The sequence below is a fragment of the Marmota monax genome, unplaced genomic scaffold, assembly GCF_021218885.2.
Source record: "Marmota monax isolate L192 unplaced genomic scaffold, Marmota_monax_Labrador192_F-V1.1 WCK01_AAM20220418_F8-fsc00003, whole genome shotgun sequence".
Lineage (NCBI taxonomy): Eukaryota > Metazoa > Chordata > Mammalia > Rodentia > Sciuridae > Marmota > Marmota monax.
The window spans coordinates 31,208,706-31,235,569 of NW_026694084.1; the positions used below are offsets into that span (position 1 = coordinate 31,208,706).

Genomic DNA, 26,864 nt, shown 5'->3' on the forward strand with positions numbered 1-26,864 from the left:
TGTTAAGAGAAAAGAGAGGAGACCGAGCACCTGGGGCCATTTTAGGAGAGTCTCGATCGTAGCGCGCCTTTCTCCCCCTCTAAGGTCGAGATAACAAGAGATAAGGCAACTCCAGCTCTCCCCCGCCACCAGCATTCACCTGGTCGGGGCAAAAGCCATTGCATCAGTGGCTCTTGCCGCTTCCGCCCGCGCCCTACCTGCCAAGCCCAGGCAGGAGGGAAGAAGGAAATAGAAACTTTACTCCAATCTCCCCTTTCCAACTCCCACTCCCACTGCAGGCCCTAACTGGCCCCGGAGACGTCCCTCAACGCCTTCCTCCCCGGGGAACAAGCGAGGATTCCGCAGCGCGGCCCGGGCAGGTGAGCCTCCCCACCTGGCTCACCTGCGGCGCTTCCTCCTCGGGCGCCTTTCCCCTCCCCCGCGCTAGCCCGCCCTCGGCTTCGGCTTCGGGTTACCCGCGCTAACTCACCCGCAGAGAGGTGGAAGCCGAGGGAAATTGGGAGGGGCCCCCTACCGCACCCCGAGACTTCTAGGACGAGTTTGCGGGTGTGGGCTCCGCAGTCCCTCCTCGCCCAGCACCGGCGGCAGCGACGCTGGGCAGGGGGTAGAGAAGCATGTCTTCCCGCGGCTGCGTGGCGCCCCAAGACTTGAAGGTGGGGGGCAATTCCTGTTCACACCGCGCCCCCTCCCTCCCGCAGGCCCTGCTGCCCGCTCTCAGCCAGCTCTCGAGGGACGTGGGGCGCGAGGAGAAGGAGGCAGCCTCGCTTCCCGGCGGCGGTAGCTCCCGCTCGGGCCGCGCGAGCAACAAGCGCCGGAGCGGGAGGGACGGATTGTAGATCCGGCTCCCGGCTCCCGGGCGGGAGCGCAGCCCGTGGCATTTAAAGAGACAGGCGCTAGCTCCAGAGCTCAGGTCTTTCCCACACGGTGCTGAGCCGCCGGGATCCCCACCCCCGCCCCGCCCACCCGGGCCAGGGGGCTCCGCCCGGGCCACGCCCCCTCCTGAGCGGTTTACATCCCTCTGATAAATACGCAACCCTCTAACTGGGGCCGGCCCCCTGCCCAGGCCCCTTGGTGCTCTAAGAAGTTGAAAGGCAAAAGCCACCTGCCAGTCTAGAAATGAGGACGAGAAGGAGAGTTAGTGTTGCTTCTTTTCCCTTTCATTTCTTCTTTCTCAGTACCTGGAGAGGAAGGAGCAGAGTCACCAGGGCTTTTGCTTATTTCTTTCCTTGTCCAGAACGTTATTTCTTGACCTCAAGATCATAGGAAGAGAGTCTTTACTGGCACGACTGGAGAAGCTCTTCAGCTCAGAGGCATTTCCAGTACAAGTAGTTTGAACTTTGGGGTAGAAAACAATTCAGAGAAAGGAAACGGTGTAAAACAGAATGAAGGCAGTTACTGGCTGGCATCTAAAACCGGTGCGCTGTTTATTACGTGTCCCTCGAAGTTATACAAAGTTCATTTCATAACCTCTGTTGTTTCTAGAGAGTTACCACTTTGTTGAATCCTGAGAAGAGTCATGTAGTCATCGCAGCTTTTCTTGGGGGTGGGGGATGTAGGAATTGCCTAATTGTCCTTGAATTAGAAACAAATTAGCAGAGGCCCCTGGTGGATATATTTCCTTCCTGCTGACTTTGAGAAGGAAGTGACAGGAGTATTGCTTATTAACCTCCACCACAGAGGACATTTTACCCCCTGCTGGCTTCATTTCTTGTACCTAAGATGTAGGCTACCAAAGTGTGTGTGTGTGTGTGGGGGGGGGGGGGGTGTATTTATTTATTTATTTGAAATAATGGGCCTAGACTGGGGTTGAGAATTGTGGGCTTTGTTTACAATGGACAAGTTTAGGAAGCCCCCAAAACTAATTTCTAAGAATGCAACATAAGACCTATACCCTGTTTTCCATCATTGTTTCTTCTAACTAAATTTTTCCAAGTAATGCTATTATTTATTCAGCATGTATACCAATCCCTGGAAACAGAAATATACTACTACTGTGATCCTTTTTAGTTTGAGAGAATAAAAAAATCAATCTACTTATGTACCTTTAAGCCAGAACAATCAATATTGTCAGAGCTGTGATGGAAGTTAGTCCTTCAGCAAGTCTAAGATCACAGCATAAGCTAGACCAAAATGAAGCTTCTGTGTACTGCATGTGCAGATTCAATTGAAATATTTTCAGACTGGCCTCAGACACATGTAACTGGGTGACACACCTCTGGGCTTTTAAATAACACATGCTCTGGGGCTGTTGCTAACTACCATTGAGTGTGTGTAGCTACCCATTTTATAGGGAAGAGTTAGACTGAGACAAGGGCTAATCATCTCATGTCTGTCAGACTGGGAACCTCTGCTATGGCAGATGTGGTAGGCCACGTTGCCCCCAGGTGGCACTGAGTGGGTTGACCAGGATCTGAAAATTCATAGAAGGATACCCTTGAATGACAGTCTGCTGCCAAAGCTCTGAATCAGATCTAATGCTTGAGGTAACTAGGCCTAGTTGTCTAGCTGCCTCTCCTAATTTCTCAAGGCTATCTATTCAGGTGCACAGTAGTTGTTAATTTCTAGAACTGACCAGTATAAAGTTTCAGAAGGAAGACACCTACACTTATCAGTTATTCAATAAATGTTTGATGGATGGTTGAGGGAAATTCTTGGCCATGGAGAAGAATTACTGCCTGATATGGCTGGGAGGAAAGAAGTAGTGGTGCACACCTGTAGTCCTAGCAACTCAAGAGGCTGAGACAGGAGAATAGTAAGTTCAAAGACAGCCTGGGTAGCTTTGCAAAACCCTGCCTCAAAATAAGAAGATAGTGGAGATGTAGCTGAGTCCCCCTCCCACACATATACACACAACATGGATTCAGCCTCCAGTACTGAACAATAATTGCTCTCTGGTTTTATAAGATAGTCAGTGAGTAAATGAAGAGATGATGCCTTTTGATAACCAGGGTCTGATAGATTCATATATTAATGACCACCTGGGACTCACTCTCCATCCAGTCACCTTGAGCCCGAGGTCAGAGGTTATAAAATGGCTCCCCAAACATGCTTTGCACATCTCAGTTATTGTTTAATACATTTTAAGTGTGTTGTCAGCAATTTGAAAACTTGAGAGAACTTATGAAAAGAATTCAGGTTTCTAGCTTTACCTGATAAATCTGAGGCTGTGAGCCCATCAGGCCCATGATCCACAAAGAGCTGGCACTGAGTGACAGTTGCTTTGAGAGATGTGTTCTCCACTCTCCTTGCCTACCTGGGTCCCTTGCGTGGCCACCTCACATTTTATCACTTGATGATAGGTAATTCAGCACCTGATCATATACTACTTAGTACTATTCTCTAATTCATATATTTTAAATATCTCTTCTAGAGAGAATTTAATTCAAAATATATTTTTGGATATACTTGGTATTATTATTATTATTATTTATTATTATCTCCTACTAGTCTTATTCACTGTGCTATGTGTTTTACAATAGCTTGCTAAGCTTTGTAGATATTCCTGTACCCGCAGAATGGAACTCAGGGTTGTCGGATACAGAGACTCTTTAGGATACTGTGTCACGTCCTGGGAGAGGGGAAGTAGAGCAAGCTGAGGAGGTGATCTGACTCTCAAGGCACATGGATACAGAGATAAATGATGGATAAAGTGCCTGCCATCAGGGGTCCTGGCCTGGTGGGGAAGTGCAACTCTAAGATTAATGATAGCTGCCATTGAGAGAACTCTTGATTCTTTTATAAAGAAGAATAAAATCTAGAGAATCTGTGGCTTCTCCCAACTGGTAAGTGGGAAGGTCACCACAGGTCTGCTTTGCTTCCAGGCCAATGCTTGTAACCCCTTGGTTTAAAGAGAGACAAGCAGATTACAAAATATTTAACAAATATTTGAGTGTATAGTTTCACTGGGCTCCAGGGAGATAGCCATGGACATGGCCGACAAAGTCCCTGTTCTTATGGCATTTACATGGTGATGGGACCAAGCAAATGATAGGTAAGAATGTCAGAGAGCAGGCTATGGAAAAGAATAATAGGGTCATGGGATTGAGTAAGTGTCACTAAGGAGAAAGTGAGGAGAGGGGGCCTACTTTGGATAAGATTGTCAGGGAGTACTCCTAAGGAAGTAGAATCTGAACTGAGAATGGATGGATGGGAAGGGCTGGCTTTGGCATTCTCTCCAGAAGGAAGACCCAGAGCAAAGACCAGAGAGGGAGGATTGAGGATTTTTAGGGAAAAGGAAAATATATGGTAGGTTGTGAGGAGCACAGCAGTGAGAGTGACTATTCTAGGGGACACAGGTGAAGAGGCAGGCAAGCCTTTGGAAGGCAAGGCTGTTCTGCTGGCTGCCCTGTGGAAAATGGACCACGGGAGAAAGAAAGGAAGCAGGTGCCACCAAGGGCCATGTCGTGGAGAAGACAGGCAGAAGGAGCCTGGTGAGCAAGGGACAGCCTGTGAGAGTGCTGTCCCCCACAGCAGCCTTGACGTATAGAAATGCTTGTTGGATTTGAATGTTCTGCCCTCTTGCAGCTCTGTCCCCCAGCAGTGACCTAAGTGCCACATTCCACACCCCTCCTTGGAGGAGACACTCAATAGAAACAAGCCCAGTTGAATGCCAGTTAGTCACCCTCATGGTATTCCTGTTCAGATGGGTGGGGAATAATTGAGAACAGAGGTTCCTACCTGACAAGGCCTGGACCCCTGTGTTACAGGGGGAGTGGAGGTCTTCATTGGAGTGAATGGTCTGCTCAAAGATTGTACGAAACAGGAGCAGGAGGGACAGCAGAGCTGACTAGGCAGTCTGGAACTCTCCCTGTCTCCAGTCTGGGCCCCAGGTCCATGGCAGCAGCACCTGGCCCATGGAGTTGGCTGAGAAATAGGGTCCTCTGCCTCCCTTACATTGGAAAACTCTCAGATTGATTTTGGCCTGTTATTAATTGCTAGAACCTTAGATGGGGAGCAGTAAGAAAGAAACCAGATGACCTTGTCCAGCATCCTGTTCGCTGGGCCTCTGAGGGAGGGCTGGTGATCCTCTTTGCCTCACTGTGGACCCCCAGCTAGGAAGTACCTTGTCGATCCTGACGGCTGCATAGAAGCCAGACACAACTTACACCCCACAGTGAAAGCCAGATGATGATTCTAGTTTGAGAAGTGAAAGAATGACCATCTGTTGTGGGCATCTTCTTCCTCAGTCTCCATACTAATCCTGTGGCATTTCATAGATAAGAATGTCACACTCCATGTATGTGTAATATGTCAAAATACATTCTACTATCATGCATAACTAAAAAGAACAAATTAAAAATTTTTTGAGGAAAGGAAGTCAAAGTCCAAGGGAGGTCAATATGGGACTCTTGCTCATTGTAAGGAAGCAGCTAGATTCAAATCCAAATGTGTCTGGCTCCAAGTCTGTTTAGAATACTGTGTCAAGCAGCCTCGAGGATCACCAGCATATGTGTTTGTTTGCTCAGTCAAAAAAAACTGGCAGTACAAGTGACCAACATGTCCTGGTTTGCCTGGGACTTTCTTGGCTTCAGCACTGAGAGCTTCATGGCTTGGGCAAACTGGGACAATTGGCCTCCCTGGCCAGGTGCCTTCCTGACCTGGCCCTTTCTGAGCCAAGGGCTGTGGAGCCGAGGGCTGAGCTGGGAATGGCCCTGGGTTAGAGCAGGGAGAAGGGAGGAGAGTGAGGAGAATTGGGTGTCTGTGTCCTTACTCTCAAACAGACCCCATTGTCCAGGCAGACACAGTCATCCAGTAAAAGAGAGCACACATGTTGCATGTGTCACAACCTGTTTCTGTCTTTCATTCTTTTTTGGTGGTTGTTTTTACATTGGGCTCCTCACCAGGTAAGGGCTGAATCTTTTCCACCTTTGAGAGCTCCTGGCCTGAGGCTACTTTGCTTGGCCCTCCCATCCCACCTACGGATAATCAAAGGAGTGGTACACTTTGGCCCAATTATTATTTGGCCTTCAGACTAAGGAGGGAAGCATAAAGATTGCTGGATGAGGCCTTCTTCCTTGTCTTCTGCACTGTTTTTGCTCAGGTCACCGGAGCAGGTTGGGCCAGACAGAGCTGGTCTGTCAGGTGGGCAGGGATAATAAGGAGGGGCCTGGAGAAGGGGCTTGGGCTGTAGCCCACCTCCAGCCCTCAGCTCTCCAGGCATTGATCCTGGAGCCAGGTTTTTTATGAGGAAGCTTGAAACCTTTCCTGGAGGCGGCTACACCCATGGAGTCTGTCCTTCCTGGAGGCCTGCTGTTTCTGGAGGCCTCTGCCTTTGTATTGTTAATGTTGAGCCCAGGTTTGATTTGTGCTCCGGAGTCTGAGCTTGTAGCTGGGCTCCTGCAGGAGACTCATGAAAGATGCATTTCGCCAGGCAGTTCCAGGGGAGAGACTGGCTTAAATTACAGCTCTACAAATCCAAATATTGGCATATCTGCAAATCCAAATGTAGGGATTTAAAAAAAAAAAATCTGAATTCTAAGAATCTTATTCTGCACTTCTTGTGTGAGAAAGGGAGGATGAGATATTCAGACAAGGCTGTCAATAATGAGAGAATCTGCGGCAGAGCAAACCCGACCTCCTGTTCTTTCCCTGGGCATTTTTCATGCTTCCGGGAAAGAGGAGCTCTGACGAGAGAGAAGCCACCCTTGGTTCAGCATGGCTTTCTGCAGCCCAGGCTTGGGGGACCTCTACCCAGCACTCGGTAGAGGAGGGCTCAGCAAACCTAGTTGGTCAATCCATCTTCTTTCCCCCATTTCTAGGCCAGGGGCCAAGGGATCCCCATGGGTCATTCACAACACTCCAGTCCATTTACAACAGAGCAGCCCTGGGGATCCTGGGGATTCTGAGTCAAGCCAGGCTGCTCCTCTGCTCCAAGCCCTCCCGCAACTCGTCATCTCCTTTGGAGGGGGCCAGAGTTCCTATGGACTCCAAGGCCCTGCCTGACCTGCCCTCACCTTTCTGTCTCTGATGTCCTTGTCACTCATACCTCCAGACACACTGGTTCTTTGTTCTGGCCCTTTCCCCGTGGCATACCAGGGCAGGCATATTGCTTGCCCAGAATTCCAGCACTTATTGTTCCTCCTACTTGGAACACCTCCTTCCAGGTACCTTCATGGCATGTCCCTTTAAGTCAACTCAGATGTCAGCTTCCTGCTAAGCCTGCTCTGGCCACTTCACTTGAAATTGTCCTCCCATACATACTCCTTATCCCCTGCAATGATTTGGATATGGTTTGTCCCTGAAAGATTCCTGTATTAGAGGCTTGGTCTTCAGTGTGGTATTGGGGCCTTTAAGAGGTGGGGCCTACTGGGAGTTGATTAGGTCATTGGGGGCACAGCCCCTCAGAAGGGTTTAAGGCAGTTCTGGGATCTGGTTAGTTCCAAAGAGAGTTGTTATAAATGAGTGAGCCTGACCTGTCAACTCTTCTCTGGTTTCCTCTCCTGCCATGTCGTCCCTTTCTCAGATACTTCCATTATTGTGATACCCTCAATCATGAGCCTTTCACCAGAGCTGACGAGAAGCTGAAGCCATGGTTTTGGACCTCTGAAACTGTGAGATAAATAATCCTCCTTTTTTTAAAAAAATAAGTATCCAGTCTCAGGTATTTTGTTACAGCAATGGAAAATGGACCAATACATCCCCTTTCCTTTTCTATTACTTATCACATATTCTATTAATTAATCATCTTTTAGTATTCTGTATATTTTACTAATTTATTTTTATTTATCGTCTTTCCCAGGATAGAAGCCCTATGAAGTCAGGGATCCTTGTTTTGTTCACTAGGGTATCCTCAGCTCCATCAATAGTGCTTGGCACATGCTAGGCTCAATAAATTTTAGTTAGGTGAAAAAGTGAAAGGGTTTTTATAGGTTGTTTCTCCTCATCTTCACAGGTCTTATTGATAAAGAATTATTCTCAATTTACAAGTAAGGAAATTAATTTTAAAACTTACTAAATACTTGTAATACGCCAGACACTATAGTCTAGGCAGTTGAGTCTCAGAGGGTTAAGAAATTGGGCCCAGGTAATAAGGCTAAGTTCATCAGAAAATACAACACTATGCTGTCCCATGCGGTAGCCACTGTCACATGTGGCTGTGGAACATCTGAAATGTCACTAGTCAGAACTGTTTTGTATCATAAATACAAAAATTCACTCTGAATTACGACTTATTGTGTCAAATGGAGAATATTATTAAAATTAATATCATACTGTTTCTTTTTTACTTTTCTCAGTGTGGCCACTGTAAAAACTTAAATTGCATGTGCAGTAGCTGGCACGTTGGGCTGCACCATATTTCTATTGGATGACACTCACTCTGCTAGCTATTTGCATTCCACCTTGGTCTCTGTCTTCAAGTGCATTTCCTCTTGGACTCTTGAGGGCAAAAGCTCAGTGACCTTGTCTTTCCTATAAGAGCAAAGATATGCAGAATGCATCAACAAGTCTCAGAGGTCCTAAAACACCTGTCTTAGTTCATGCTGTTATAACAATGAAAAATAGACAAGGTGGTTTTATAAACAACAGACGTTCATTTCTCAAGTTCTAAAGTTTGGAAGGCAGAGATCAGGGCACCAGGCTGGTTGGATCCTAGTGAGGGCCATCTTTTGGGTTGCAGACTGCCACCTTCTGGTTGTACCTCGTATGGCAGAAAGAGGACAGAAGAGCTCTCTGGGACTGTTGTCTAAGAACAGTAACCCCATTCATGTGGGTTCCACCCTCAAAACTTATCACCTCCCCAGGGCCCTATCTCCAATGCCATCACATTGGAGGTAGGAACCACCATGCCGATTGGGGAGGAGACGGACTTTCAGTTCATAACAACATCTAAAGAATGTATGTCTCGCTCTAAGCACATCACTTTTAGTGAGCACTGGAAAGAGGGTGGAAGAGGCCTCCAGGTATGAAGTGTCTTGTGCAGCTTCTAAATAAAACAGGCAGCCCCTGCACAAACCTGAGAGTTGGTCCTGTGAGGGAGAAATCCCCAGTGATATGGAGGTGAATGACGCTGACAGTCTCAGGGCTGGGCACTCACCCTAGTGCAATATTGGGCACATTCTCATTGTCCGCTCCCTGTCAACTGAAAGCAGCTTTCTGGGCAGCATGTGGCTACCTTTATTTATGGACATGCTTCAACAGAATCCAGGTTCAATAGTAGCAGCTAATGCTTGTTGAGTGCTCATCCTATCCAGCAGCATTCTGAGAGCTGGGCATGCAATCAGTCTCTCATGCAATCCTCACCTGCAATGTCGGCATGATTCTCAGTTTCCTCACTTTTCAAAGGAGAAAACAGAGACATAACAGACAGCAGGCAGTGCCAGGTGGGAGTAACTTCTGGCCACCCACCTGGTCCAGACACTAATGGGTAGAGCCTAGTCCCTTTTACCCCAGTTTCTCTGAACAATGAAGTCATCCCCTTGGAGCCCAGGGCTCAGTGCCGAGGCCTGTTCTTCACCAGGCTTCCCACCTCACCCCCTGCTGGTTCCCATTGGCCCACCCTGCCCCAGGCCTTGGCTTCCTGACCACAGGAAGCTCAAGGTTGCTGCAGACCTTGAGGTGACTATTTCCTGGACCTGGAGGGCTCCCATCCTGTTATTCCCAAAGCTGAATTCTTTGCATTCCTTATGCTTTCAGCTTAAGTCCTCCAGAGGCCTTTGCCAGCCAATTAGTTCTCCCCCTCATTCTTCCCGGGGCCTTGGGGTGTCTCCTGCACAACACTTCCACAACAGTGACCTTACTTCCTTATTTATCCTCATTCCTGGTCCCTGTAGGAGCCCTGGCTTTCCCAGGTCACTCTTGGACCCTGTGTAATGACCTCTGCCCAGTAAGTACTTAATGAATACGTGCAGAATAAATGAATCTGTTCAGATGAGCCAGCCTGTCTTATTCTGGGGGTTTAAGAGAACAGCGCCTTCAGAAAATCATTTTCAGTATTGGTCAGGTTTGTGAAACCAAGGTGTTGAGTGGTACCAGGAGAAAGCTGATCAAGTGTAGGTCAAAGAAGAAATAGGAAAAAAGAAAAGAAAAGAAAAGAAAACCCTGAGAAGAAGAAGATAATAAGGGCCTATTAAGTAGAACAGATGTCAAGAGAGGGTTTTTCTAAGTTTGCATCCGGAGCGGGGCTTGATGGGCATAGTGAAGGATAGGTGGAGTTCTCAGGGTGCATGTCCAGGACTTGCCTTTGGTTAAAGGACAGGGCCTGGCCCTGGGCCCTGTGACCAAAGCTGAGTGTGTCCCTCTGGACACTGCAGCCCAGCTGAGCCTGGCCATCCAGTTCCAGGGGTCCTTACTGGTCACTTGCTTTCTGCCATGCCTCTTGCTCCGTGGGTGAGTTGACTAAGATGGGTTCCCCCCTATAGAAGCTCACATCCCCTCACACCAATAGCACTTCCTGGGTGTCCAGTAAGCATTTTTAAAGTAATGGATTCATGAGTGCATAGAGTTTGGCCTTCGTCTTAAGGGCCTGGAAAGTAACTGGGGATACCAAACAGAATGTTTAGAGACAGAGCTACAAGTTAAGTAGAAGAGCTGCGTACTTACCTTTTGCAAATTGGAGTGGCTCTAATCACTCCATTCATAGCTTTGAACCAACAAGAAGATGAAGTTTTGTCTCTGAAGTGGCACCAGGACTTACTTTGTGACAGGCACTTTGTCACCTGGCAAACCCTCCCTGCCACCTCACAGGGTGTTTTGATGCGCCTACCTATTCTATAGCAGGGTAAAGTGGACCTCCATACTGGACTCATCACCATCTGGGATGGCTGATTTTAGGTGTAGACCTGACTAGATTAAGAAACCTGGGAAGGTGGTAAAACAGTTACCAGTTACTTCTGAGTGTGGCTGCGAGGTTGTTTCCAGAGGAGACAGTGTGACAGTGGATCAAGTGGGGACAATCGATGGGTACAGGCACCATCTAATGAGCTGGGGGCCAGATGGCACAAAGGAAGCAGCGAAAGTTGATTCCCCCCAACCCCCTTCTTGCGCTGGGACACTCTTCCACCTCAGACAGCAGAACTCCAGGTTCTCTGGCCTTTGGGCTCCAGGACAAACACCAGTGGCCCCTTGAATTCTCAGGCTGAGAGTTGCACCATCAACTGCTCTGGTGCTGAAGCTTTTGGACTTGAACTGGACTATGCCACCAGCATCCCAAGATCTTCAGCTGGTAGACAACTTGTCGTGAGACTTCTCAGTCTACATAACTTGTGAGCATATTCTCCTAATAAATCCCTTCTCATTTACTTACTGTCTGTCTGTCTGTCTGTTTATCTACCTACCTATCTATCTATGTATCCATCATTTACTGGTTTAGTCTCTCTGGAGAATGCTAATATGCCAGAGCTGGAAACTCCAACAACCAATGGAATGTGGACCCAGGCAGATTGGAGTCTAAGGCCACGCTGCACAAGGTGCCCTTCTACTTCAATAGTTTTCATCCTGCTATTTGCACAGACCACAGAAGGAGCTTCCAGGTGAGGCAAAATACCACCATTAACAAAGCCAACGCATTTCTTTTTCCTCTTCCTTCTCCTCTAAGTGGGGTATAGAGCAGTTGACCAAGGGCTCCAGCTGAGTTGCTTAGACTGTAGCATGCCCCTATAGATTTCAGAAGCAGCCCCATAGAGGATGGCCCCACAGGGTATTGGAACCTGAACTTTCTATATAAGGATTGCCCAGGGTGCCAAGGGATGGGGGATAACCTGAAGATCTTGACTAATTTGACAAATGAATTTATTACCAGGGAGGATCTGAGTCATTAGAGCTTTGGGGGCATGCCAACAAAGAGAAATAAATTGGATTTCAATGTGCAGGACCCAATCGCTGCATCCCTGCTGACACTTAAACACAGCACCAACCTGAGCATGAAGAATTCTTTCTGCCAGTTTGGCAAGGTCAAAAACATTCCCATTTCTACCAGGCAAATTCCCTTCACCTAATGCTTTAAAAATTCCTGTGCAAATTGCCAGGGACTAGATCAACAATTACCAAAGCATCTTTGGCCTGTTTCCTTCCATTGTCCACAAGTCCCAGGGGCTCGGGCTTCCTCAGTCATTATGTGGATAACTTTCAGGCAGAATCTAACAGAGATTAATTTGGAAAACTCCCCTCTGAAGGCCTCTACTTAACTAGATTTCTGTTTAACTGGAGGTTGAGTAAAACCTGCCTGGTTGCATCCTTTGTTATTGAAAATCTTTTCAAACTGTGTTAGTTCACACATCTGCGTAAGTTTCTGGAGTAGAATAAAAATAATTACATTTTTTGCTCCATGATCAGGCATCTTGCAGTGCCTTGGGGCATTATTCTGCCGATCTGTTAGGATTAAAATTTAACTGCAGTTATAGATAGAAGAGAAATCAGGCTCTACCTGTTCTGAGCTGAAGAGGAAATCCATCCAACTTTGTAGAGAGCAGAATAGTCTCTTGCCTTCTCAGTGCCTAGCAGAGTGTCAGGGCCTCATTCTCAAAGATACTAAGAGTCAGTAAATACCTGATGTGGACTTTTCCTTGCAGTTCTCCCCTGAATGGTAGTGACAGTATGTATTCTTCACTGCTGGTGATTGTTCTGGATGTTGGGCTAAGGACTTCACTAGGTTACATCATTTCTTCTGAATTGCCATCAGTAAATGGACACTGGCGGGCTTCATCTCCACAATGGAACCTCAGAGGGGCTGAGTGACTTGCTTCTGGGTCCTCCAGTTAGCAGCATGGGTCTCCCCTGGGAACTTATAAAAAAAAAATGCAGGATTTACCTGACCTGCTGAAATAGAACTTTAATAAGACAACAGCCATTTAACAAGACATCCACGTGACTGTGGTATGCGTTAGTACCTGGAAAGTACCAAGTTAGCGACTCAGTCTCTGAAGCCTGCCGCTTGTTTTAATCCAGCACTTTCTTTTTATTTTTGTGTAATCTCAGGCAAATCACTTGGCCTCTCTGTGCTTTAGTCCCTGGTTTTAACAGGATTCACCTCTCTGGGCTAGAGTGAACTCCAAGGTAATACATGGGTGGGGGGGTCCAAGGAAGTTGAGGGCACTGTCCTTGCTCGTGCCTAGAAGGGGCTCCCTGGCTATTGTTGTTGATGATTTTGTTGTCTTTGAGGGCTTGGTAGCCAGCCAACGATGTTGAGTTTTTCATGGTTATGTTATCTGTTATCCTGATGGAAGGCTTCTGTCTCCCTTGACAAATCTTCATCATTTAGTGCTGGGGCTCCTGGTGCCATTGAAAACCCGCTTGGACAGGTTCCTCTGGGGCCTGGGATCATCTGCTTGCACCCAACATTCTGTACAGGTGAGTCCACCAGAGACCCTCCGAGGTGCCAGGTGCAGGTTTTCCAGGCTCTCAAGGCAGAGCTCTTCTGGCGCTTGGTCCTTCTGGGAGCTGGAACCAACAGTTCCCAGTTCAGCTGGGAGAGGAGGCATACCTGGCTGGAGGGGGTTCTGTGGCAGCAGTGAGGCTGGCTTCTTTCTCCCTTCTCCTTCTGTCACCGCAGATGAAAGCCAGTGTGACCACCAGAGAGACTGATGATCCCCCAAGCCTGCAGCCAGGAAAAGGCAGCAAGCAAAAGTGAGCCACCAGCCTAGCAGCATTGGCTGGAGATTTATATGGAAACCTACCCATGAACAGAAAGCCGCGGGATTGATAACAAGTGCTGGGTACTTTGTTCTTGTGTGCTGAGATAAGGGCAAACAAATTTCGTGCTGTGATGTAAGCTCCTATCTGTAGACATTGGGACAGGTCCTTTGCCCTGTTGCTGGGAGCTGGCTTGACAAACGATCCCCTAGGCCTATATCTCAGAGACTCTATCAAGAGGTCATTCTGGGGCCCCAGTGTTAAAGGTAGAGGAACTAGCCTGGGTACAGGGGGACCTTTGTATCCTTGTGCATGTGCAAGCTCAGAAATTTGGCCATAGCACTAGTGATGGTATTTGGAAAATTCTGGAGCAACACAGTGATGGCCTTGAGGAACTCAGTGGCCCAACAAGAAGAGAAAACATGCAGGAGACCCAGGAGACGTACGTCCCCATTGCAGGCCACACTTGTCCTTGGTTCCACAGTCGAAGCCACCTGACCTGGCTCTGCTCTCTCTGTGGTCAATGGCAGGTAGCTAGGTGTTCTGTTTCCCTCATTTCTTATCACACCTGATTTCCGGAACCCCTGTTGCAGGGCCTGGCCTTCCCGGAAACTGAAGCAGTGCAAAGAGCCCCCCAAACCCTGAATCTTGTGACCAATCAGGAAGATTTCAGACCTATTAAGAGTAGCAGGCAATGAGTTTATTAGAAGGGAGAAAGGGGAAAGGGGACGTTCTCAAGGAAGAGTGGGTCCTCTCAGAGAGGGGAGGTACGGGGTGCCTCTCCTGCACTCCAGTTTTATTGGAGAGTCCAGAGAAGTTTCCAGAGTCCCATTCGGGTCCACTTCTTCACTTTTGGCTGACAGCAGGATGACCTCAGACTTTCAAGTCTGCACTGTCATGACAACTATAGGTCATTGGGCCCATGCTGACCAGTTCTAATTGGATTCTTAACCACAAATTCTTACATATTTTATGTTTAGGAGGAATTATCTTTATCTCCTTGAGTTCCAGGATCTGATTTGTTAAAAGAATCACAAAAGCCTCCCCTTCAGGGTAACTTGGGTTCTTCTTATCAACATTATTTCAGGCCTGTTTTTCTCCTGCAGATAACAGGTAAATTGCTGAGGAATGTGACACAGCCTGACCCCTTAGGCTAGGCAGGGCTGCAGGTAAATTGCTTCTTGGAAAAGGAAGCAGGGGATCAGCACAGTGGGCCCATTTTATGGAATTTTCCTCTTCACCTCATGTTCCCACCACTCACATCTATCTGTCCCTGACCACACTCACTGGGCCACTAAAACTGGTTGCATCTATCCCCTTTTCCATAATGTCCACCAGCTGGGGACAAAGGCAATGCATCAGTGACCTTTACATCCCTTATGTATAAGCTCACTCTATGTGTGAACATTGTTTACAGAATAAGAGGGGTAGCGCTATGAGGATAAGCCTTTTTGAGATATTTAGGATTACAACTTAAAATTTGGAAACCTATCTTTATCCAATAAAATACCTTATTGGTGTTTTGCATGTAATTTTTAAGATCCTTAGCCATTATATAATGTAAGTATTATTATCTCCACTTTAGAAATATTGAGCTGGGCACGGTGTTACACGCCTGTAATCCCAGCAGCTCAGGAGGCTTAGGCAGGAGGATGGCAAGTTCAAAGCTAGCCTCAGCAGAAGGTAGGCTCCAAGTAACTCAGTGAGACTCTGTCTTTAAATAAAATACAAAATAGGCCCGGGGATGTGACTCAGTGGTCTAGTGTCTCTGAGTTCAATTCCAGGTACCCACCCCCCCCCCCAAAAAAAAAAAGAAATATTGAAACTGAGTCATCAGAAATAAGAAATTCGACCAGGAAAACACAGCTCTTAAGTGGTAGAACCAGGATTTAAACCTACAGCTCTTGTATACTTATCCCCTGTTGCCCAAGCTGATGCTCAAGTCCTGATATGTCACTGTCCATGTTCTTCTGGGGTCATCCCAATTTCCCAACTGTAATTGGGCAGAGCACTGGTGCAAGATCCCCACGACTGCTGGTAAGTGGGTGTTGAACGTGCAGGAGAAGGAGGGATGCAGCCAGGGAGACTGGGCTTTGAGGCTCACACAAAGCCAAGCATGATCCCCAACAAAGTAGGTGCTTTTTCATAGACCTGGGCAGGAGCAAAGCTGATGGCAGGCCAGCCATGAGTGCAAGGGCCTTCCAGAGGCTAAGCAGCCGGGGACTGTGAGCCCAACCCTGGACTGAGTGACCAGGCTCGGGGAGGGGGTGGTGAGGGAGTAGAGAACAGGTTGATCTCCAAGACACATGAGGCCACCTTCGTGTTCAGAGTAAGGCAGACAGACATGCGCATGGTACATGCGAGCGTGTATGTGTGCACAGAGGAGGAGACACTCGAGGCCAGAGACGCAAGACAGGATTGTTTTATATTGCAGGTACGTCTTAGGAGCACTCAGGCTCCCCTGGCACAGGACGCTCAAGCCATCTCCCTGTCCCACTGCTCTCCATGTCAGTGCAAATCATGTGAGTAATACATGTAAATATAGATATATATTCATGATTTTTCCCTCATACAGACTAAAAGTTTATCTTTAGAGTTGGTTAGTATGATTGCTTCTGGAAGGGCAAAAGTCCCCAAGTTTGGAAAGAGAATAACTTTGCATATCATTCTCTGCCGCAGTCTGGCTGGGCACAAATGCCGCAGTCTGGCTGGGCACACAATCACGAGCCACCACACAGCTTGTAGATTCAAACAGCAACTCTTTATTCCCGAACTCACACCAGCCGTCTACAAACACGTTCTGGGGAAATCCACGTTCTCTGCCCAAATCCACGTTCTCTGCCCAAATTCTCTTCTCTCCCAAATTCACCTCCACTGGGCTTCTATCTCCAAAATATACTGTCTAAATCCCGTGAGAACTCAAGGGGAACTCAGGCAGCAGGATACGCCCTATTCCCAGCAGGAATAATCTTAAACCTTAAACCTGGAACCTAAACTGGGAACACCCTAAACACGATTATCTTAAAACCGGGAACACCCTAATCTGCCTTGGTCCTTGAGCAAGGTCACGTACATTCAATGTCACTGCAACATGTCAGCAACATGGGGTACGCTGGCAAGGAAATTGTCATACCTACTTGGCTAATGGCTCCCAGCAATTCTCTTCTATGCTGTCTGACTCTCTTGCTCCTGAATGTGAACTCCTTATTCAAGATGACAAGCACAGACTCTGTCAGGTGTCTGCCTTACCCCTGGATGTCTGTCTCTCCACCAGCTCTTGTGAATGAACAGTTGTTTCAGAGTGTGACTCATCCGTGGTGTGTTGACAACCTGGCTAAAGGTGGCTTCATACCTTAATGAAAAGAAGTGGACTGTGGAAGACCTTGGGGGGCGAGGAGGAGGGAATGTTCCAGAGAAGGCCAGACTAGCCAAGGAGGTGATTTCTGCATGTTCATCAAGACGCAAGCTGGGTTCTTCCCCCTGACTCTGGCTTCAGTGGCAGTGGCTGGGAGCCTGGGAGAGCTGAACTGGATGGCGGGAACTTGCTGTTTTTGAGAATGAGATAGCTGTAAACCCTACAGACATTGTTCCTGGGACCACCTGTGACCCCAGGGCTGAGAAGCACCCTGCAGAGAGCAGAAGCCCCCGACTACCTCAGAGGCACTTGGCAGGTCTTGTTCATTCTGCCCTTAACCAGTCCTGTCAATCAGTGCTCTAATTTACCCATGATCATCTATGGCAGGTTAAGACCCAGAGTTTTAGGAGCTAATCACCACCCCAAGATCTCACAGCTAATCAGGCCGAGTCACCAGGTGACAGAGGTTTTCTGCCCATTGCCCTACTCTGCCTGGAAGGAAAGAACAAGGACTTCCACACCAGCAGGTGCTGGCAAGTCATTATCTTAGTGAAGTGGTTTTCAAACAGTGGCTGCAGCAGAACAGGCCCCAGAGCTTGTAAAACACTGTTGTTTAACCCCACCATGCTGAACCCCACCATGCTGATTCTACAGGTTGGGGACAGGGCCTGAGAATTTGCTTTTCTGTGGAGTTTCCAGGTAATGCAGAAGCTTGGGTTGTGGAGGACACTTTGAGAAACCCCCTTTCAAAATAAGGAGAAAGAGAGAGGCTCATAAAGCTTATTCCGTGATTTTGGTGTCAAATGTGATGGAAGCGGCCAATATATTGTTTTCTTGTAATTTTTTTTTTTTTTTTAGTTTTAATAACATACATTAGTAAATATCCAGCTATGGCATCTATTTTAAACAAATAAGGGATATGGCTTTGTGTCTCACACAGGCTAGAAAGAATAAGTGCACTTCACAGCGTGGATTGTGGAGATGACCACAGTACTCCCCAGAGGAAGGACCAAGTCAGTAAGTATGACTCTGTGTGTCCAAGTGACAGAAACAACTCAAATCGTCTCTCCTGAGATCATCTTAGGCTGTATGTAATAGACACCTTCATCAGGTATCTTGGAACCAATTCCTGTTTTTCTTGTACAACAGCATTTCTGGAGTTAGAGTGTCACTAGGATTGCTTCAGGGGTTCACCAGTATCAGGTCTGGCATCTCTGTGATCCTTATCAATTTTCTCTTTTACTCATGGTCTCAAAATGCTGTTGTGGCTCCAGTCATCATATCTGTGTTTATGTAAGGTAGAAAACAAAAAAAGAAAGAGTGTTATCTACTTGATCAATTGATTATATCGTTTGTGGCTTCAACTGTATCATAGCCAAGGAAATGGATAGAATAAATAGTTGGGAAAATTGCCTCTGTATATGAAATCAGGGTTTTACAGTCAAGGGAGATGGAGCCATTGGATATTAGGAATTCCTTTAATTACCTTGCTATAGCAGCTTGGGCAAAACGGGGAGATGCTGCCTTCCTGAGAAAGACAAGAATGGGGTGGCTTCAAAGAAGTGGCAAGAGGTACCTTTTCCTGTATAACAAGCCACTCCAAAACATGGTGACCTTTAAAGTTTAAAGTTCAGATTTAAAGGGACATTGATTTGCCTATGAATCTGTGGATGGGCAGCTTGGACCCCTGCACCCCTCCCAGAGGCACATCCTTGCTCCATGTGTGTCAGCTGGGCTCCATGCTCTGTAGTGACCTCAGCTAGATGGCCAGGCAGATGTTGCTAGGACACCTGGACCTTTCTTTCCACTCAGCTTCTTGTCCCACAGTCACTTTATTCACGTGGTAGAGGAAAGGTCTTGGCAAGCAGCAAGCTGTCTATGGCTGATAAATGCCTCTAGAGCTCAGTGAAATAAACCATTTCATTGGTTTCTAAACTGTGAGTCATCATTCTGGGCGGGGCTCAGCTGGACGATTCTTCGGCTGACCTCTGCTAGCATCCCTCATGTGGCCTATGAGGCTTCAGTTAGTGCTGGCTGTCAGTTGGACACCTGACTCCAGAGGACTAGCATGGCTTCCTGGAATGGCGGGGAGGTTCTAGAAGCAGCAAGCAAAGGTAAGTTCTCACCACAAGTGCTTCTCCAGCCTCTAGTTGCACCCTGACAGCTGATGTCCGTGGGCTAAGAAGTCACGTGGCCAAGCCCAGAATCAGTCAGGGAAGGGACTGTGCAGGGTAGAGCACACAAGGAGTCACGGTGTATTGGGTCCCATTCCTGTACCATCCACCACATATGCCTTAAACCAAGGATTGAATGTCCCCAGGGGCTCCTTATCACATCTTTGTTTTTCTCTACGTATTTTCCTTTAGACACAGGCTTTCCCACAAGGCAGGAATCTCAGGTTCCCTCACCTCCAGAAATCACTTTCACAGCTTCTCACCCACAGAAAGAAGGCTCTTCCCCCTGAAGTTTCATCCTGAGGCCTGTCAGGAAAAACTGACCCATCAGTCATAGGTCAGATGTCCATCCTCGGACAAAGCCCTTGGATACTGTGATTGGCAGTTCCTTTGAACTTCATGTTTGGACAGATGTTTCAGAAAGAGCAGATTTGGAGACACACCCTAAAAAAATGAGCTGATGTCCGTCTGAAAGAACAGAGACATATCAGCCAAAAAAGAAAAATAGATATGCACAGACAGTGATAGAGGGACCATTTGAGCAGAAACCCTCACAGGCTCCGGAGGAGTTTTGTTTATTTTGCTAGTTGGTTGGGAGGACCTAGTCTTAATAAGAATTTAAGCTAGTTTAAATTCAGTTATCATCTTCTCCAAAACATTGCCTTATTAAACCCATATACACATTCTCCTTTATTTTCTCTGAAAAAAAAAAAAAAACTGTACCCACATCCACTGCTGGCCCCTATGGGAAGGCTGCTGACTGGGTGTTCTGTGCAGCAAATATACAATCCTCATTGCATTATCTTGTCGCTCACCTCCCCCTGAGATTGTGCTGGAAAAACAGAACACAGAAAAGCAAAAGAAGACCTGAGCCGTTAATTGGTAGCTCGGTCACTTCAGGAGCGGGGTCTGTTTATTCCTCCAATCCTGTTAGATTTGAAGAGTAAGTGACGGATGCTCCACATTGCGGTCTGTGGCTATGTAGGATCTGGGGCCAAAAGAACAGCCTTGGATAGAGCCTGCCAGCTGAGTGCCACTGAGGGTCCCCCAACAAGGGCGGAGTTTCAGGGCCCCTGTTGGGGGACAGAGTTTTAGGGCCCATCCTTGCCTTTTTATTTTGAGGGAAGGGAAGAAGAGACAGTGGCTGACAACCCAGGGAGTGGAGGAATGAGAGCCTATGGGGGATCCACCCAGTTTCCTTAAATAGCAGATTCCTGAAAGTCTTTGAGGCAGGCTCTGGAGGCAGGTAGCCATGGCGATGCAGTTGCTCTTCCTCTCGTCCTCTGTCGTCAGAGAGAGGAAGGTTGCTTTCCCTTCCAGGGGCCTGAGCTGGCCTGGGTGCAACTTTAGTTCAGATCCTTAGTTGATGGAAGCCTCTCCTCACCGTCTGGGTTCCCTGTGGTGGCTCCCAGGCATCTTCTGCCCAGCAGGCATGGGCGGGAAATTGTGGTGTCACCACTTGTGTTAGGAGGTTCTGGTTTGCCCTCAAGGGACTGTGGAATTCACTTTGGAATCGTGGTTGGCAATGAGAGCAGCACATCAGCAGGTGGCCGAGGAGTGCTGGCTGTAACTCTGGAGGATGTGGGTATTCTGGCTTCACCTATTCCCCAGGGGGCAGAACTCATGCTCCCTCCTCCCTGCACACCTTTGGTATCAGTGTCTCAGTGACCAGGAAGAAAGGAGGGATCTGACAAATGTTTGTGGGTGCAAAGTGGGAGGGTGGGCTTAAGAGAGCACCTCATTCTTACATTTTATATATTGAGTGACCAGCTAGAATTTAATATTTTTCTTGTGAATAGACACTAATGTTTATATTTGTAGAAATATTGAGGAGAAAGCACAGCATTCTCATACACCCCTTGTCCAGTTTCCCTTATCATTAGTATCCTGCATTAGTGTGGTATTTTTGTTATAATTGATGATCTAAAATCAACACATCATTATTAACTAATTTTATTTGTATTAAACTATTTACATTAAAACTTGCTCCTTGTGTTGTACATTCTATGTGTTTTGAAGACTGCATAATGCTCTGGACCCACCCTTATGGAATCATATAGAATAATTCCACTGTCCTAAAATTGCCTTGGAGTTGGCTATTCATCCTTTCCTCCTGCCTTCTGAACTCTTGGTAACTCTTACTGATCTTCTTTCTGTCTCCACGGTTTTGTTTGTTCAAGAATGTTTTATAGTTGCAATTTTGCAGCCTGTAGACGTTTCAGACTAGCTTCTTTCACTTAGCAATTTGCATTTAATATTCCTCCATGTCTTTTTCTGAATGTGTGGTTCATTTCTTCTTATCATTGGATAATGTTCCATTGTATAGCTATATCACAATTCATTGAATGTAAATTCATTGAAGAGGTTTTTCTAAATAAAGCATATTTAAAAATAAAACCAGCTAAAGTTCATGGCTTTTTTTCATGAGCTGGAGAAGCTGTGGATAGATCGCCCTGCAGAGAGAATTTGCACAGAAACCAGGGGTGGAATGAGAGTGACTACTTACAAAAAACCCCAATTCCTATAGATGCATGTATGCGCGCGCACACAAAACACACACACACACACACTAACACACACACTGACACACGATATCCACTTAAAATGGCAGGTCAGGTATTAAGGGATGAATAATGGAACAAGAATGAGAAGATGGGGTCCAATACAAGTTAGCAGAGACTGGGGATTTGAGTGTCCATCCATCCATCTATTCTTCCTTTATTTATTCATTTAGTACTGATTTAATGAACACCTGGTAATATGACGTCATGCTTGGCCCTGAGAACAAGAAAATGGCAAAACAGAGACCATCTCAACTAATGGAGCTTTCTGGAGAGCTGGACATTTACCAAACTAATGAGTATGAAATCACAAGCAGAATGAAATGCTCTGCAGAAGGAAACTGGACTTCTCTTGGAGGGCCAGGCCCAGTTTCCTGGAGGAAGGGCACTTTAGCAGGGATCTTAAGGTTCACCACAAGCTGTCCTGGAAGAGGAGAGAGGTTGCTGCTCTATAACAAGTTCAGCTGGTGTCCCTGCTCAGGAGGTCCTTCTGGGTCTTCTCTTGGGGCAACTCCATGACAGAGCATGGCTCCTTTACAATGTTGGGAGCATGGGTTAGGCAGGTTTCTGGGACCCAAAGTGCTGGCAAACTCTCTCCAAGCAGTTTGGGAGGGCAAGGGTTAATGAAATTTTATCCTCCATTCCTACTTTTCCTCCAAAATCTATTTTGAGCAGTCCTGATGTTCCCAACACAGGAGTTATAAAATTGAATGAAATATGGCGTCTGCCTTCATAGATGAGGCTGACCAGTCAACACAGGGTTGTATAATGTGCTCTCTGACAGCGGCCCTTAGGCTGCTCTGGGGACATCCAGGTGTCTGTTCATCCTGCAATATATTAAGTGCCTATTGTATGCCAAGCATTGGGCTGGGCCAGAGATGTGGGCATGAAAGAAATACATCATCCAACTATAAGTACCTTGGTTTCTAGCGCCAGGAACAACCTGTCAACGAAATTCCGAGCAGTGAGTGCCAAGACAGAGACAGAGAAGTACCTGCCTCTGAAAGAAGGTACCATTGAGACTCCTTTCTTCAAATCTGCTTCACTTTAGACAGAGGAAGTAAAACATTTCCTAGTTTACAGTAAAATCATTTATGGAAATACATGATTCTAAATGTTCTCTTCATTTAATCTGAGGCCTGAGATGGTAAATTTCTCATTCTGCAGAGTGCCCCAGCATTAGATAAAGATCACTCAGCTTCCCAAAGAGGAAGACAGAAACCAGCATGCAGAGGCCAGTCAGCTTAGAGGCAAGCGACATGGTTAGTGATTTCCTACTTCTAGTCCTCCTGTGTCTTAAGACAGCTTTGCATCATGGTGGCCAAAAGACCCAACAAGAACAACTTAAATGAGAAAAAGCTTATTTTGGCTCTAGGTTTCAGAGGTTCAGTCTATGGCCAACTCCATAGCTCTGGGCCCAGGTGAGGCAGAACTTCATGGCAGAAGGGCCTGGCGGAGGGAAGCAGCTCAGGACAGGCAACCAAGAAATAGAGCACTCCACTGAGGAGGGACAAAATATAAACCCCAAAGGCAGGCCCCCGTGACCTACTTCCTCCAGCCACATCCTTCCAGCCTTACAGCTACCACCCAGTTAATCCACATAAGTGGATTAGTCCAACGATTAGGTTAAGACTCTCATAACCTAATCATCTCACCTCTGAACATTCTTGCATTGTCTCACACATGTCTCATATTTATGCCTTAAGGTATTTTAGGTTGTCCCAACTTTTCTTTTGGAAGGGAGAATCCATCATTGCCCTGTTCTGATGTTTGGTTATTTAAAATAAAGCTCAGTCAGGATAATTAGAGAAAATCCATAGGGCCCTGGAATATGTATTTGAAGTCAGGATGTGAATGTGGGTGCGATCTGACGGCCCCCACAGCCTCTCTGAACCGGTAGATGTTCTTCTCCCACAGCTCAGGCAGACTTGAGGATGAGGGGACAGCAAGCTTCATGTGGAGCCTGTTTACCCCCCTACCGGCTTTATTGGCTGATGAAGAACTTGACAGATGGACAACAGCAGTAATAGCAAACTGCCCCCGCCACAGTGTAGCTCTCCCATGCTTATTCCAAGAGGAGTCCCTCAGAGCTGCACCTCCAGCCTCCAGCTTGCCTGCATTTCCCAGGGCTGCCCCTTGCTGCTACCGCACAGCAGCTGAGAGCGGGGATCTGGATTTGCCTCCAGCTCTGCTGCCCACTAGCTGTGGGGTCTTGGCCAAGTTGCCTTCTCTCCTTAAGACTCACTTGTTAAATGGATATAATAATTGTGCCTCAGGATCCCAATAGGGGAACATTTGCTGTGCTCAGGTTAACTTATTTTCAAAGGGACACATTTTAAACGTGTGAGAGTGGTGGCTTAGAAAACCAAAGAAGATGGCGAAGAAGCCAGGGTTAGAATCATCAGAGCTGCAAGCATCCCCCAGGGAGGAGAGCGGTTTCAGAGCAGCCTCCCTTGCAGGAAGAGCAACCACATGGAGAAGGCGGATATGGGTATGGAGCAGGGGTGAAAGACAGCCAGCAGAAGCCAATCCACAGCGTCACTGATGGATTCAATAACGTCATGACACCAAGGGTTAGCACAGCTGCTATCACCACATGTTCGAGGGAAGTAAGCTGGGACTATTAGCATTACTGTTTTCTGGATTGAAAGAGTCTCCGGTGTCCAGAGGCTAAGGGCAGAAGCAGGGAACAGGACTGGAAAACAGGGTCACCCATGTACACCACCCCAACATGCTCAGGTAATAACAAGTGAGTGCTTCTTTCTGATGAAGAGATGTTCTGGCTTAGTTTCTCCTGTCCTGCAGATGGTCTCACGTATGTTCCACCACTTCCCAATTCCTGCACTTGTATCATATTTTCCTGCCATTCATATTAACATGTGAACATGCTCTTCAGAAAAAAATGTTTTTTAAGCTACTGTGCACCAAAGTAGTGGTCTCCAAAAGAATACGTGCTCTTGGGTTATTGAAGAAACTTGAAGTGGGGCTTCAATGTGCCAAAATTCAGTTTCATGTGGGATGTTCAGGCATGCTCTGTCTTCCCCACAGAGCAGGGTTGTTTTAGAGACAAGTAGACTCCTGATTGGAATTAACACACCTTCCACTTGGTCCGGCTTGTGAGCCTGAACAACATGTTATCTAGATTTCTGCAAAGTCCCAGGCTTACCTCACAGGAGTATCTACAGATTAGAATTTGCAGGAAATACATAAGTCCTTTTGCAGGAAGTTAGAAGCCTGCCTTCTATGGATGATCTCCTTGAACCCTCCCATCTGCTCGCGGCGACACTGTAATCCCACTTTTCACTTCCATGAAGAATATGAGGTACCAGAGTTTGCACTTCCTACCTTAGGAGCAGGTGGTAGAGTCAGGATGCAAAGTGACTCCTGACTCTAGAGTCTGTGATTCCCCTGGACACTAGCCATGCTGGTGTGATTATCTCTGAGTATGATGCCTGCCCCAAAGTATGTGCTCAGGAAGTGTTTATTGAATTAACTGGAATAAACACCCCTAGCTGTACTTGGAACATTATTAACTTTATGGACTATGTGTCCTTATTTGAAGGAAACGGTGATGCAATGAATTTGGTGAGGCATAAGAGCAAGCCAGGTTAACACTTCAAAGTCAGGCCATTTCTGTAGGACTCTTTCTATATGCAGAAAATTCCCTAGCATGATATAAACACACACATACACACCACCACCACCACCCTTGCTGTCTGTTCCCTTTTCCTTTGTAGGGTACGCTGGGATGCTTGGAAACAACATTCCCACACACCTCTGTATGCTCATGTAGGAAAACTTCAATAAGGCCCATTGGGTATGTTGTCTTGGGTGAGAAGCAGCTGAAGACTGCAGGGAGGAGAAGTGAGATAAACCTTATCGCCTTTGGACTTGACAGCAGTTTAACCCCAAGGTCACAGGGAGGCCAGAGCAGAAAGGGGGGAGGAATGCTGGCCTCTACGCCAGCAGAGCCCCAGGCAAGCTGGCCCCTCTCTATCACCTTTCCCCCAGCTCAGCTGTGAGCCGTGCCAGGCTGTGCCAGCCCTGGCAAGGCAACCACGGTCAGCCCCCACAGAGGGAATGGATCCTTCCTCCAGGCAGGAAACCAACTCCCTGTGTGACCCTGGTTCCCCCTGGCCTGCGCAGCCCATCTCCCCACCCACACAAAAGAGTCTTTGAAAACCTGGTTACCTGGAGTTGAACTTTTCAACAAAGCTTTTTGTTTTTCCGCTTTAAGCTCCACAGCTAAAATACCAGATTCCACCGTTGCTAAGATGAAGGATTTTGTCCCCTCCTTTCTCCCCAGCTCCCTTTCTGTCGACTAGGAAAGAGCACAGATGGATTACCCTGTCCTTGCCAAATGGAGAGAGGGTGCCTGAGCCTCTGGGGCTTGTGGAGGGATTGGCCATTATTCAGGCTTGTGCTAACAGTCCTTAGTCACTGCTCAGCTAACAGTGAAGTCACAGGCGTTGGTGTCGGTAACTAAGGCCTACCGCGAACGCTCAGCCCTAAGTGCACACAGGAGGATCATGGAGTCGGAGTAAGAGGTGATTTAACATGAATATTTATTTACTGTACACACCGCATGCCATGATTCACTCAGCTTATTTTCATTTTATGCATTTTCTACCCATTAGCCGTCTTTATTTATTGCAAAGTTAGGGCTGTTAGCAAAATAATACATTGGGGTAGATTTTCTTTTTCCTAATTAATTTTCCTGCCTTTGAATCTACTTCTGGGAAAGTGTGCCAATACAGCAGCAGAACTGGTTGCCACTGCCAAGCCCCTAGAGACTGGGGAGCATTGTGCCAATCATGTTGCTCTGACCAGGCTGCTACCACTGAGGGCAGGGGTGGTGTGAGTCCCGGGGTTGCTGAGCTATGGCAGCTCGCATCAGTCACTGCTTAGGCATATGAATCCCCCTTTGTTTTCTTTTCAAGATGGAGATGTAGGGACCAATATTCCTAAAGCATCACGGGCCCTTGGTCTGGAGATGGAGATGTGGGTTTTCAGCCAGCACTGGTACTGACCAGCCCTGTGATGTTATACAAATGACTTCATCACTCGGAACCTCAATTTCTCTGATAGAAAATGAGCACATTAATAAAGCCTTCATCATAGAGGTCGGTGTGTGTTAAATCCATCAAGTATGTCTAAGTGCTCAGTTCAACACACAGCAAGCCTGATGCAAATGTTAGTATCAGCTAC

At 47.1% G+C, this 26,864-nt stretch overlaps 1 protein-coding gene across 7 annotated transcripts in view; it reads right to left on the reverse strand.

The window, feature by feature from the left end:
- The window catches only part of Lratd2 (LRAT domain containing 2), a 69,315-nt gene extending 55,734 nt beyond the window's left edge, over positions 1-13,581 (reverse strand). For 4 of the 7 annotated variants that reach the window (XR_009228686.1, XR_006856203.2, XR_006856202.2 and 1 more), the window contains exon 1: positions 470-862. The gene's annotated coding sequence lies outside the window, so the exon portion shown is untranslated. Of the gene's footprint in view, positions 1-139; positions 389-469; positions 863-1,178; positions 1,366-12,361 lie in introns of those variants that run through there. The other 3 variants (XM_058585724.1, XM_046464629.2, XM_046464630.2) reach the window with 3 other exon arrangements.
- Between the last annotated feature and the right edge of the window lie 13,283 nt (positions 13,582-26,864).